Below are 13,820 nucleotides of genomic sequence, written 5' to 3'. Positions count from 1 at the left end.
GTGGCTCCCACTGTTTATGTTCCAGTGAAATCCAGGTATCACAATCGCAAATAGTAATGACAGTCATTTAGATTTAGCAGAGTGAAAAAGTTTTGTTATATCGATTGCTTGAGTGCCCAGTTAATATATGACGTGATGAGACCGTCAATCAGAGAGCAGCAATTTATCGATCGGAACAATGATACACAAAAAACCGTATGATCAGTCTTGAGTACTTATCAGTACTGCTCTCTGCCTGGCCCAGCCAGTTAAATCCAGAACAGCAATAACAGCCTCTGCAATATGAATCATTATTCTCAAACATACTGGGTTTGTATACCAATCAAACAGACCACATCGTCCATAAAATATCAAATAACATTTGTACAAAACTCAACCCAAAGTGGCTGTGAATGTGGGAGGCAGTAGTCAATGAACTGGGGATAACTCAGGAATGTTAAATCGTATAAAAATAGTCTATAGGTCAAAATAAAGCTTATAATTAGAGGGACACGAGTATGAATGGTTTAGTTACTTAACAATTACACAATAGGAAACATACATATCATATTTGTCCATAAATAGTTCTCAAAGTTACCATTCATAAACCTCCACGGGATATAACAAGTTTTTCATCATATTTTCAATTACTTAGTTTATACACTTTATCGTAGTTGGCCTGATGCCCAATGATATTTATATTAATGGTAAAAGATATCAAATAATTTTCTAAAATCATCTTTCAATTATAGAGATTGGAGAAATTTGTATAAATTGAATAAGAGTTCCGTTTCTAGTAAATCAAAATCAGTACTCGTCTAAAACGTAAATACTTGTACGTCAATGACTACCTTTGAAAATAAGATTTAACAATTGAACTTGAATCTTGCCCAAAATAGAATATATGCTGTCACATTAAACACTGATATATATTATTACTGAAGTAACACTGTCGGCATAACTAAAATGTTTTTCAATCAAATATACTCTGTTCTGGAACCACGATCAAAGACACATAATTCAGGTGTCACAAACAAGCGAACGCCGAGGAAACTCAACAGAAGTACAGATATACAACAATTATATAATTTCACATGCAACACTGTGTACTATACGAGTAAAAACACGATATAATTCCAGTCAATGAAGTCACTAAACAATGAAATGAGCTGTATTGATATGTGTAGATTTATAATTTGTGGTCCGTATCATTATCACAACCAATATTTGAAGATGATTGTTAACAGAGCTCATAATTGGTCCCAGTGTCGAAGATCCATTCATTCTGTTTCTTCTTCAGATCTTGAATTTGAAATCTAATTCTTACTTTCCATTCCACAAACTTGTTCATTCTTCCTGACTCATATTCTTTATCCACAATGTCTGTTAGTGCCCTCGATACTTCTACTACTTCAATCACTCCGATGTTTGTCTTCATAAATTCATCAATTATGATGTGGCGTATCAACTTGAACTGACGCAAAGGTGCAACGATTCCTGAATCTAATCACACTGGTTGATTGAACAATATCTTGTATGTAATTTTTTTTACCCCGTTGATACAGATCACCTTAATTTCACTGACGATGCAGAATTAGTGATGTAGGCACTTTTCGGAGTAACTTCTGAAACAGAAATCTTTCCTCATAGACAAATTAGAAACATCTTCTCAAAAATAGTCCACACATTTCAGGTTTCGAATATCCGGCCACATAACTGAAACACATACAATAATGTATATCATTTCAATAGTAAATGTTACAAACTGCAATCATTCAGTTTTTCTCCAGGATATATATATCCTGAATAAATCAATTTGGTAAGGCTATTAAATTACAAGCATTTTCAAACAAAGTTTTGATAGTGATGTGAACATCAACACTGTGGTTCAGATAAATCCAGCTGATAACTTCCAATTCGAATGAAGTCTGTCTCATAAATTCCAATACTAACCACTATAACAACTTCGCTTAACATCCTTGCAATACAGACATGTTTACTCCGAAATTTGGACACTTTCATTTCGAATATTTTAGCACATACTACTTTGTGTTTTACACCACACAAGTAATTTGTAATTTAAGCAAATTATACTATTCACTCAGTGTTCATGATTAAGTTTTAATTTCATCTCTCCTTTTTTTCTCTCTCTCATATAATTGATTATTTATTTGAATAAATTACCATATGATTTTAAATGATAAATGTGAAGCTAATAAGAAATAAGAAAAAAACTACATGGAACTAACATGAACAACATGAATGTAAAACAATTTGGAAACTAATACACTATGATGAGTTCATTCAATTACGGTAATGTAGTGTGTCAATTTGAAATGACCTATATGTTTGGACATTATAATAATTTTAATCGTTGAGTTCATATGTCAAATGAAGCTAGACTACCATGGAAAATCTGGAGGCAGTGGATGGCTGTTTCGTCTCAGTGCGAGACTTCTCGGCAGTGTGCATCCACGATCCTACACCGAGTGATTCGAACCTAGGACCTATCGACCCTGGTTATCTTCAGAAAGGAGGTTTTGTGGATATATATATATCAGGATTGTACATTGCTTTTAATTCACTGAATAACTTTAGAATTTCACAGACACCACAATTAATACAAATCCTAAACGATATTTCGGATATTTCCATGAAATTTAAAATCTTCATTTTCATGTTATTAGGCTAACTCTTAAACATTTTTAAATGATCTGATATTTTTTTATAGTTCTGGGTTTAACTTTTATTATGCTCCTGTCTAACGTTTTTTAGAGAAATGGATGAATTCAGACACTTGACGGTTGTTTAATCCTAGTGTGGGAATCCTCAGCGGTGCGCATACAATTGATCGCACGTAGGAATCGTACTTAGGAACTTCGGTCTCGCGCGAAAACACCCTTATAACCCTCTGAGCTCAATTCTGGCTGATACATTTATGGGAAACTTTGAACAGGGGAAGCTCTGGCACGCAATCAAAAGAAATACACCCTATTTTATATATATATATTGAGGAAACATTTCTCGTCTGAAGCAATCATAAGCATTCTACGTAACTACCCAATCTGTTTAACAGAGCACATCGTATGTAGATTTTATTACGGAACATGAAGCAGAAGGTAAACTTTATTTCCTAGATATTGAAATTAAACTAATTTCAGACGACACATTACAAAGACACATCCACTGCAAATCACCAGTGGATCTATTCTGTGTCGGGTGTGAGGCAGTTACCCACCATAGACAATGGATGATGGTCGCCCAACTTCGTGGATTGATTGAGGTCGCACATTAACGCCATTAAATGCCAGCTCGATGGTCTTGAGGTTAAGAGTTAACGCACAAAATCAGTAGGTCCTGTGTTCGAACCTCGCGATGTGGGATCGTGGATGCACACTGCCGAGAAGTCTCGCACTGAGACGAAACAGCCATCCACTGCCTCCAGATTTTCCATGGTGGTCTAGCTTCATTTGACATATGAACTCAACGATTAAAATTATTATAATGTCCAAACATATAGGTCATTTCAAATTGACACACTACATTACCGTAATTGAATGAGCTCATCATAGTGTATTAGTTTCCAAATTGTTTTACATTCATGTTGTTCATGTTAGTTCCATGTAGTTTTTTTCTTATTTCTTATTAGCTTCACATTTATCATTTAAAATCATATGGTAATTTATTCAAATAAATAATCAATTATATGAGAGAGAGAAAAAAAGGAGAGATGAAATTAAAACTTAATCATGAACACTGAATGAATAGTATAATTTGCTTAAATTACAAATTACTTGTGTGGTGTAAAACACAAAGTAGTATGTGCTAAAATATTCGAAATGAAAGTGTCCAAATTTCGGAGTAAACATGTCTGTATTGCAAGGATGTTAAGCGAAGTTGTTATAGTGGTTAGTATTGGAATTTATGAGACAGACTTCATTCGAATTGGAAGTTATCAGCTGGATTTATCTGAACCACAGTGTTGATGTTCACATCACTATCAAAACTTTGTTTGAAAATGCTTGTAATTTAATAGCCTTACCAAATTGATTTATTCGGGATATATATATCCTGGAGAAAAACTGAATGATTGCAGTTTGTAACATTTACTATTGAAATGATATACATTATTGTATGTGTTTCAGTTATGTGGCCGGATATTCGAAACCTGAAATGTGTGGACTATTTTTGAGAAGATGTTTCTAATTTGTCTATGAGGAAAGATTTCTGTTTCAGAAGTTACTCCGAAAAGTGCCTACATCACTAATTCTGCATCGTCAGTGAAATTAAGGTGATCTGTATCAACGGGGTAGAAAAAATTACCTATTCCAATTTCTATACTTTCTATTCATTCTTCCCCTAGTTTTCATTTCCGGTTTATAATCATTGAACTTCTAAATAAATGGGGAGTAATTAAATGTGATGTTATCGATTTCAGTGAGGAAGCCTAACCGAAGGTAATTAGACTATCCTCTGTTTTTTGAATGTTTACTCTTCACTCGTCTGGCTCTATCACTAGACTAGACAAATGATTTGCTGTCGCACATTTACAGGTGAATATCACGCTGAACATGGTTTGTGATATATCAAGATATTTGAAAGGGATTCGGAAATATAATCTACAAGATCTCAACCAGTTGTCTAGATCTAATGCGTTCGGCACTAAACTCAACGGTCAATGGTGCTGTCTTTCAAGTGTAGTCCATTGTTCACTCTAACAGGAAGAACCATGCAAGAAATAAACAGCTTTATATTACCCTCTTATTTTCAGTGGTTGTTTAGCAGGTTTTATTCCATGTTTCATGCTAACAGTTGATTGATCACTGAGTTGTGAATAATGTCATGTTTGTCGAATATAAGATTGCTGATCAAATACCGTTGATCAAGTCGCATGTCATCCATTAGTTTGCGCTACTCTCCATTAATTGCACCATTTTGAGATTTTAGGTAGTTGAATGCAGTGTACAGGAACTCGTGAACCTAGGATTCGTGACGGTTAGTACTCGTCATTTAAGTGGTAGCTTTCCAGGATATGGAGCTGGGTGATGCAAATTTGAACCATATGAAAGCATCAGTCTCTCAATATCACAGATACGCCTTGATAACCAATGACCGAATAACATGTAATCTAGTTTCACAGTTCCCTTCAAACCACTTCCAACTGCCCAACACGAATTTCAAACTGCACAATTTTCACAAACCACTCACTCTCATAACCAACAATAGATTATCAAGTGGGAAACGTATGTATATATAGTTATGTTTTTGAAATATGAATTTTCTGAAAAATTACTACACATCTTCTGATCTCTAAACGGACAACTGACAAATATCAAGTGCATTGATCTTAAGGAAACAAATGAAGTATGAACCATTTGTTGGTCATCTGCTGACATGGGACTGCATCGCTTCACGATAGATGAAATACTTATAGCAACATAGTATTTTTAGAAGCTCGGGAATCATGTTAATCAGCAATGAAAAACCACCTTCAAGTCGATTCGATCTATCAACCACTCAGAAAAATCATGCACAAATATACGACCAAGAATCAAAACAATGTGAGATTTAATCAAAATAAAATAGACAATATCAGCTTAAGGGCCAACGATAACGGATAAAGATCGAGGTCGACAGGACAAATTGTAATTGCATTCCTACCTGAAGTTTGTGCTAATGATTTTGTTTAGAAGAACAATAAAAACTCCACAATCAAACTATCTAGCTCAAAGAACAAAACCAAACCAAACGGGGTATCGTATTTTCTGCTCTTCATTTTCTTGGAACTTACTTTTACCAACAAATAATCATACAACTAACTAATATTCCCGAGTTTTTCAATAGTTTTCTAGATCAATTCATTCCATGATTAATAGTTATTTCATAATAAAGTGTATAAAGGTCATTTGTTAATGACAATATAAACCAGTACTTATTGTTTACTTTGTTTTATATCATCATCTATACAAGTGTAAGCATCTTTTATTTTCTATAAATATAAGGGACCAAGATAACAACATTGATTTTAACTTTGTTATATAATCAATCGATTTAGCCTAAATAGAAGACGATAGAACATTTAAAAATTATTGGTAATACTTATTCATCCATTTATATCCATTTAGTAGCATATTAGTTTTGTTTGTTTTTTGTTTACTTAAGATTCAATGAGATTTGATAAAACGCATTTAGGAAGTTTACACTTTTACATTAACCTGAAGCACTAAATTGTCCTTGAATTTAACCGATAGACCACTGAGTTAAGTGCTCTGGCGCGAGACTGGTAGGTTCTGGGTTCGAATCTCGAGAGGCGGGATCGTGGATGCGCACTGTTGAGGAGTCCCACAATAGGACGAAACGGCCGTCCAGTGCTTCCAGGTTTTCGATAGTGGTCTAGCTTCAATTGACTCATGATCTCAACTATATAAAAATTACTATAATATCCACAAAACCCCTTTCTGAAAATAAGCATATGGTTGACAGAATATTTTATCTAGAATAAATGGACTGTGGTTACTCTTCAGTTGGTTGTACCTATATTGCGATGTTAATTTTCAAATTAGGACCTGAACCCAGCACTTGTCGCCTGAAGCACTCAATTCGTTATATACTGGTCTACTGAGTCCAGATAACTACTAATATATTCAACAGGTATCATCACCATTGTCAAGGTTTTGTGTGATTCCTTTTTTGGAATATAGTGTTTTATATCTCAGGATTCGGTAGGCTTAGAGACGATCAAATGAAACATCAGTAATTATCGTCTGTAATTTTTAAGAAGTGTGGTTTATGCATGCAAATTCTTTAATACAGCAAAAATATAAAGATTTTAACCGAACAAAATAAATTCACTTTGTTTCGTTAGGTTCCTGTCGGTTGCTTATATGCTCTAATATGTAAGGATAGAAACTATGAAGCCTTTTGAAAATACCTATATAGATGAATTTATTTGAAATTCCCCGTGATCACATATCGGTAGAGCATATCATAGTTGTAAATAGATTTGTGCGAATTATATAGTGTAGGGCCAGAGAAATGTCACTGAGCCCTAACTAAGTCATCTGGCAGCTGAGTCACTGAATATCGAACAGATCATCGTTCCCTGTCAAAGTCAAGGCCAACCGACACGCATTAGTTAATCGTATGCCATGGACTGGCCTATGAGGTGATGGTCTCACTATTTTCTCTGTACTCATTTTTACTAATATAATTCTGTAATAACGTCCTTTGTGTTGTACGGTCTTCAAAGCAGCCATATTACCTCGATACGACGTTAGGTGCTTATCTTGAGGTGTGATTTCAAAGTTAACTGTTAGTGTAACTCGTGTAGTCCCTCACTCACTAGACATAGATCATCTACGTTGATGAATTACAATAGTATTACGTGTTTAAAACTCTTCTTTCTCTGAAATTTCCGAACTTCTGTTTTATTAATATACAAATTTCTAATTGTAATCTAATTCAATTTATTCATTAGTATCAATATCTAAGTTTTCGTTGCTCAGATAACAAAAAACATTTATATAGTTAAGATCATAAGTCAATTGAAGCTAGACAACCATCGAAAACCTGGAAGCACTGGACGGTTGTTTCGTACTATTGTGGGACTCCTCAGCAGTGAGCATCCACAATCCCGCCTCACGAGATTCGAACCCAGAACCTACCAGTCTCAAGCCAGAGCACTTAACCGATAGACCACTGAGCCGGCCGGCATCCAGTGGTGTTAATGTCTAATCTCAATCATTTATATTTATATCCTACAGCTCTTCAGATAATCAAAATAACCCATTGTGTCACTGAATATGAATGAATAGAATTCAGTGAAGAAACTTATCTTTTCGATGAAATCATCTACTTAAACTGTACATTCGTATTTATAGTTGTATGGTAAATATATGTCTATAGAAGGATAGAAATAATTACATCATCAATTGATTTGAAACTCTTATCATCATTTGATAATCATTTGATAACCTGGTTTTATTCCAATTTCTACTCATATATATATAACTAGTTATGATAATTGACTGATTATGTAAAATTTATCTTAGGTTATACAAAATGAATAGAAAATCAATACCAATAAGATGGTGATAACTTAACAATGTCTTAATCAATGAATGTTGTTCGGAAGATTAAAGTCAATAGATTAGTGTCAAGTTCGGATGAACACTATATTGAAAATTCCAATTTTGACATTTGGTAAAAAGAAACGAAAAAATAGGAAAAAAATAGATCTCTTTCCAATTACTTTTCCTTTCATGGCTTTACACGAATAGATATATGACTTACAATAATGAAGTAACACTCATCAGATAGTTGGGTTACGTAACAACTATATAATGTCACATCGGTTATGAAAGTAGTAGTTGGAAGAAAGAGAATTGTAATCATCAAAGTAATTATTTGGAAAATCAAACAGTTGCTACATTGCATGGTATATAGAAAAAGAACTAACAAAATATTTTGATGAATGATCAGTAATATGGTGGTTATGTAAGAATCAAGAGACGAATGTTGAATATGTGTAAAAATACAAAAGTGGATGAAATAAAATTATCTAAGTATATTTGAAGGAAAGAGTTTAATCAAGATTCAGCTAAAACCTCACTCCTGCACCGATGGCAAAGATAGCAAGATTGGTCATACCTTTGGATGCAATGGTTAGTTTTGTGAACATAGATTCTGATGGCTTCAACAATATACAAGTCGTGGCCAGTGGAGCTAATCCATGTCAGGTAGAGACAGGTATCTACCTCAGTACATTAGGAGTTGGTCGCGCAATTTCATGGATTGGTTGACGTTAGACATTAACACCGTTGGATGCCAGCTCAGTGGTCTATCGGTTAAGGGCTCTAGCTCGAGACTGGTAGGTCCTGGGCTCGAATCTCGCGAGTGCGGGGTCGTGGATGCGCACTGCTGAGGAGTCCCATAATAGGACGAAACGGCCGTCCAGTGCTTCCAGGTTTTCGATGGTTGTCTAGCTTCAATTGACTCATTATCTTAACTACAAAACTTGTAAATCATTTGGCAAATATGATGGAATATGGTGGATAAATTAAAAAGCTTTATTCAAATTAACTTGATAAACTATGTGTCACTAATTGAGCGAGAATAAAGCTCTTAATCACTCTTACTTGTCCTTCTCTCAACCAAGACAGATGTTGTTCTGTTGAGCAATGATGAACTTGCCGAATTGTACATAACCGGCTCCACAGGAGCGGTTGAATTGGGAAGTACACGTAGATGTGGTGAATGCAGACAGTCTATTTCTATTGGTAGTTTTCATTATTGGGTGATCGTAGTAGTAAATGTTATCTGTGCCACCTTTATTAACCGTTGGGTTTTAATTTCTTTGCTAGCGTCATTTATAAATTGCAATTTTATGAACAGTACTTTCTTTGTCCAATTTGTCTGTTTAATGATTAAGTAGAGTTTTGTAAATAAGGATTTTATACGGAAAAAAAATTTCACATCAATGACAGTAATAAATGACCGAAGAGCCAGATATAAATTATTACGTAATGTGCAAATGCTAAGAGTAAGTAAGAATATGTAAAGTTCAGTTAGTTAAGAGAAAGATGAATAGATAAGAAGAGTTGAAAAAGATGATGTAATCATTTAAAATGAGAAACCATAAAAAAACATTATCATGTAACGAAATACACTGTATGCTGTATGCTACCAAGGCGACTAAAAATAAAACAACTGTTTCCTTTTGAAGATATAATTAAAGATCCTGACGCCTATCAAACGTTTGACGCCATTGCTTAATTTTTCAAGTTTTTAAGACGAGATAAATGTTCAAGAATGAAAAAAATTTGGAAGCTATTATTTTCGACTGATTGATCCTCTAAATAGTAACGTTTATTCATCAAACACTTGGATAATGAAAGTTTTATATTCTCCTAATTGTTAGCTTTCATTTCATTCATTAAATGCTGTATTTCCTTTTTCCTTTTCCTAAATGAGTACACAACAATCATAAGTCTTTCATTCAGGTTTGTACAGTAAATGTACTATTTAAATTTATACAATTTCATAGTTACAGCAAAACAGAAACTATGTTATGTATAATAAGCAAAGATGGATAGTGGCTAGCAGTGGAATCCACGACGCGCGTTTCGTCCTATTTGGCACTCGTCAACTGGATGTATCTGCATCTCAGAGTTGATGTTCAGTCTCGGACTCGAACCCAGTACCTTACGCTTCAAACGCCATCGCGTTATTCACTCAGCTACTGAGTCCTGATAGCCACTTGCTTGTGCAATGGAGTGAATTTTAAATTCACTTGTTGTTTGTTTGAATCTTACCACTGTTATTTAGGACTGCAGTTGATCAGTCTCTTGTTGACATTTGTGCATCCTGTGCGTATTGCCTCGATATAGCCTTAATTCACAAGCATTATAAGCAAAGATTGATAGTGGCTAGCAGTAGAATCCAGGACGCGCGTTTCGTCAGGTAACTGAACCAAGGGCTTCAGTGTTATTGGTTCAAACATAGCAAGGCAAAATCATATTAGGAATACGTACTAGCTTTTACGTATTTTGTTAAATGAACAGTCACATTATAAATTTTATCAAATAACTCTTATTCGACTTCAGAGTTATAATAACGAATAAAGTAATAGATTTAAGTGTTCCCTAACACTATCTTTGATCAGACATAATTAGCTTAAATGATATACTGTTTGAGCTTTTCAAATCTATTAAAATAATAACAAGGTCCAAATTCGAATTCAAGTAAATTTGAATTGTATTTCTTTATTCTGACAGTATGCATAAGGTTCATATCTAACTAAAAGAAACATTACATACACTTGGATGTAATGTTTTAATAATAGGAAGATATGCGCACCGCTGAGGAGTCCCCTAATAGGACGAAAAGGCCGTCCAGTGCTTCCAGGTTTTCGATGGTGATCTAGCTTCAATTGACTCATGATTTCAGCTATGAAAATACTGAAATCTCCACAAAATCCCTTCTGATCTAAAATTTTGATTGTTTGAAAATTTATAGTACACTGAAATATATGAATTCTAAGGCTAGATAACATTATGTTGGTTATTACTCATCAACTAACTAGTGTTAACACTGTAATACTTCAAAAATTTATATGCAACCAAACTAATTCAGTAGAGAAGTTACACAATATGATATCGGATGATGTGGGTTCTAACCACATATTAGCGTCATTTTTCTGAAAGTTTTACACTTAACTAGATGATGTAAAAGATAATTCAACGGTTTGTGGAAGATTTTTTCGATTGTCTGAATCATTAGTGTAAATTATCTTTCGTAATAAATTCTGTTAGATCATCAACGTAGATGATTTGTGTTGAATGAATGGGGCCTACTCGAGTTAGTCTGGAATGATGTAACCAACAGCTAACTTCGAAGTCTCACCTCGCAGTCAGCACCGAACATGGAATATTTTTTCATCGTACTAAACCGCTATAGCTGCTTTGAAGACCCCATAACACAAAGTACGTTATTACAAAAATGTATTGGTAAAAGTGCATACGCCAGTCAATTGTGGGCAATTAATTAATGCACGTTGGTTGTTCCTGACTTTGGGGAGGATCAATGTACCATTTAACATTCAGTGACCCGACTGCCGAATAATTTGACTAGAGCCATGACATATCATTGGCCCTACATTCTCAATAAATTTCATTAGTGAAAGTTCGACCTAATGTTCACAATACGCTTATGACTCTTGAAGTCATGAACTACAATAAGTTTGGTTCAGCGATGAGCTCTCTTTTAGGTGAATTCATTATCAATGTTGTACAATAGAAAACATACACTTCAAATTTCGAAATGATATTATTCACAATAATAGTGGTAATATTTTGATGGAGTTTTGTTCTCTGAGCTGGATAGTTTGGTCGTGCAGCATCTACCCGAAGTTTGTGCTGATGATGTGGTTCAAACGTTATTTTTATCTGGAAAATTAACAATAGTTTAGTTAGAAAGCTTAAATATTCATTATAAATTTAGATAAGGAAATTATGATTGGGAAGAGAATACTTAGTGTGATCATATAAAATATTGACATTGAGATGAACTGTGGTCAGGAGGATCATAGAAATAGAAACAAAACAGTCGGGGGTATTAGGTCTATAGAGAAGATAGAAGGTAAGCAGATGAATGCGAAGGCAGAAAGGTATGAAGGACAAAGGAAAATCACGAGAGATTAAGGCCATTGTAAAAGAAGAGGTTGTGCCAGTTTCCTTCAGACACAGGAAAATAAGCATATATTTTTCTGATTGTAGAGCTTTGAAAATGAATTTTGCTGAAAAGAGAGCTCTTCGCTGAAACTATATTTCTTCTTTTAGATCTCAACGGATATATTCGGTCTACCTACGATAATTTATCGTACGAATTAAAACCATAGAGCCCTGATTAAGGGCTTCGATAAAGTTTTGGATTTCCTAGTTTTACACGATTAATGAAGGATTAGCACTAGTACCATTAAAAATTCATTCAAACACCAGTCAATAATCAACATAATATTATTGTCAGTTGAAATGAGATGGTTGGTTTGGTTTGCTCAATTCAGTCTATCAGACTTGACTATTTCTTTCCTCATGCAAATAAAACAACTAGTTATTGTACACTTGATTCTTCTTTATATCATCTGAATACAATTCCGTCTATTGAGCACTTGAAGCGAATTTATTGTTATATTTTCGTCTTGGATTACATAATCACAATTTATTTTTGATCAGACGAAAGATCAATAATTCCATATTGTAGTTGAAACCATGAGTCAATTGAAGCTAAACCACAATGGAAAACCTGGAAGCACTGGACGGCCGTTTCGTTCTATTGTGGGACTCCTTAGCAGTGACCAGTGGAGTTCAAACAGGTCTGTTGTGAGATATCAACTCACTGAAAACAATGGTGAACAGTTGCTCAACTTCGTGGATCGGTTAAAGTTAGACATTAACAACGTTAGATGCCGGCTCAGTAGTCTAGTAGTTTAGTGCTCGCGCTCGAGACTGATAGGTCCTGTGTTCGAATCTCGTGAGGCGGGATCGTCAATTTGCACTGCTGAGGAGTCCCACAATAGGACGGAACGGCCGTCCAGTACTTACAGGTTTTCCCTGGTGATCTAGCTTCAAATGACTCATGGTTTCAATTATAAAATTACTGAAATCTCCATAAAAGCCCCTTCTGATAGTTCCATATTAATCACTTGGACTTCTCTGATATAAAATGAAATGGAACGTTTTAAATAATTAATAGTTTGGTACATAGTTTGTATTTGTTCACTCTGCTCATTTGGATTATGCATAACAAGTCAATTCAAATATTTTATATCATACTGCAAACTTCATTAATAAACTAAAGATTACGAAAACCGATGGGATGTAAACTATGAGAAACATTTGCAAAATTACCACTTCTATGCAGTGGAAGTCTTAGTTACTTTCTGCCGTCACTTAAGCTCGATTTACATGTAGCGAAACTGGCAACTGTGCTAATGATGTAATCACTGAAGAGAATACATGTAAATTATAGATGGGATAGACGAACTGATAAAGTAAAATAATTGTTACATAACCGAAAAATTGTAGGGATAATGGGAATAGTAGTATTATTTTTATAATCACTCCATTATTAAGTGGTGACCTGTGTCATTTTTTGTATAATCCTACAGTGTGAATTGAATTGTCACTCAAGCTTCACTATGGTCGACCAATACCTTACATGACTCAACATTGAGTGCACTTCACTTTGATATGAAGTGGTTGAATATAGTTAGAATGGAACTATGGATACATATTTTGTGTTAGTTAGAATTCTTCAGCAAGACATACTTTTAATCTTAAGGT

The sequence above is a fragment of the Schistosoma mansoni genome (genome assembly GCF_000237925.1).
Source record: "Schistosoma mansoni, WGS project CABG00000000 data, supercontig 0151, strain Puerto Rico, whole genome shotgun sequence".
NCBI classification, from domain to species: Eukaryota; Metazoa; Platyhelminthes; class Trematoda; order Strigeidida; family Schistosomatidae; genus Schistosoma; species Schistosoma mansoni.
This window is presented reverse-complemented; position numbering follows the sequence as displayed.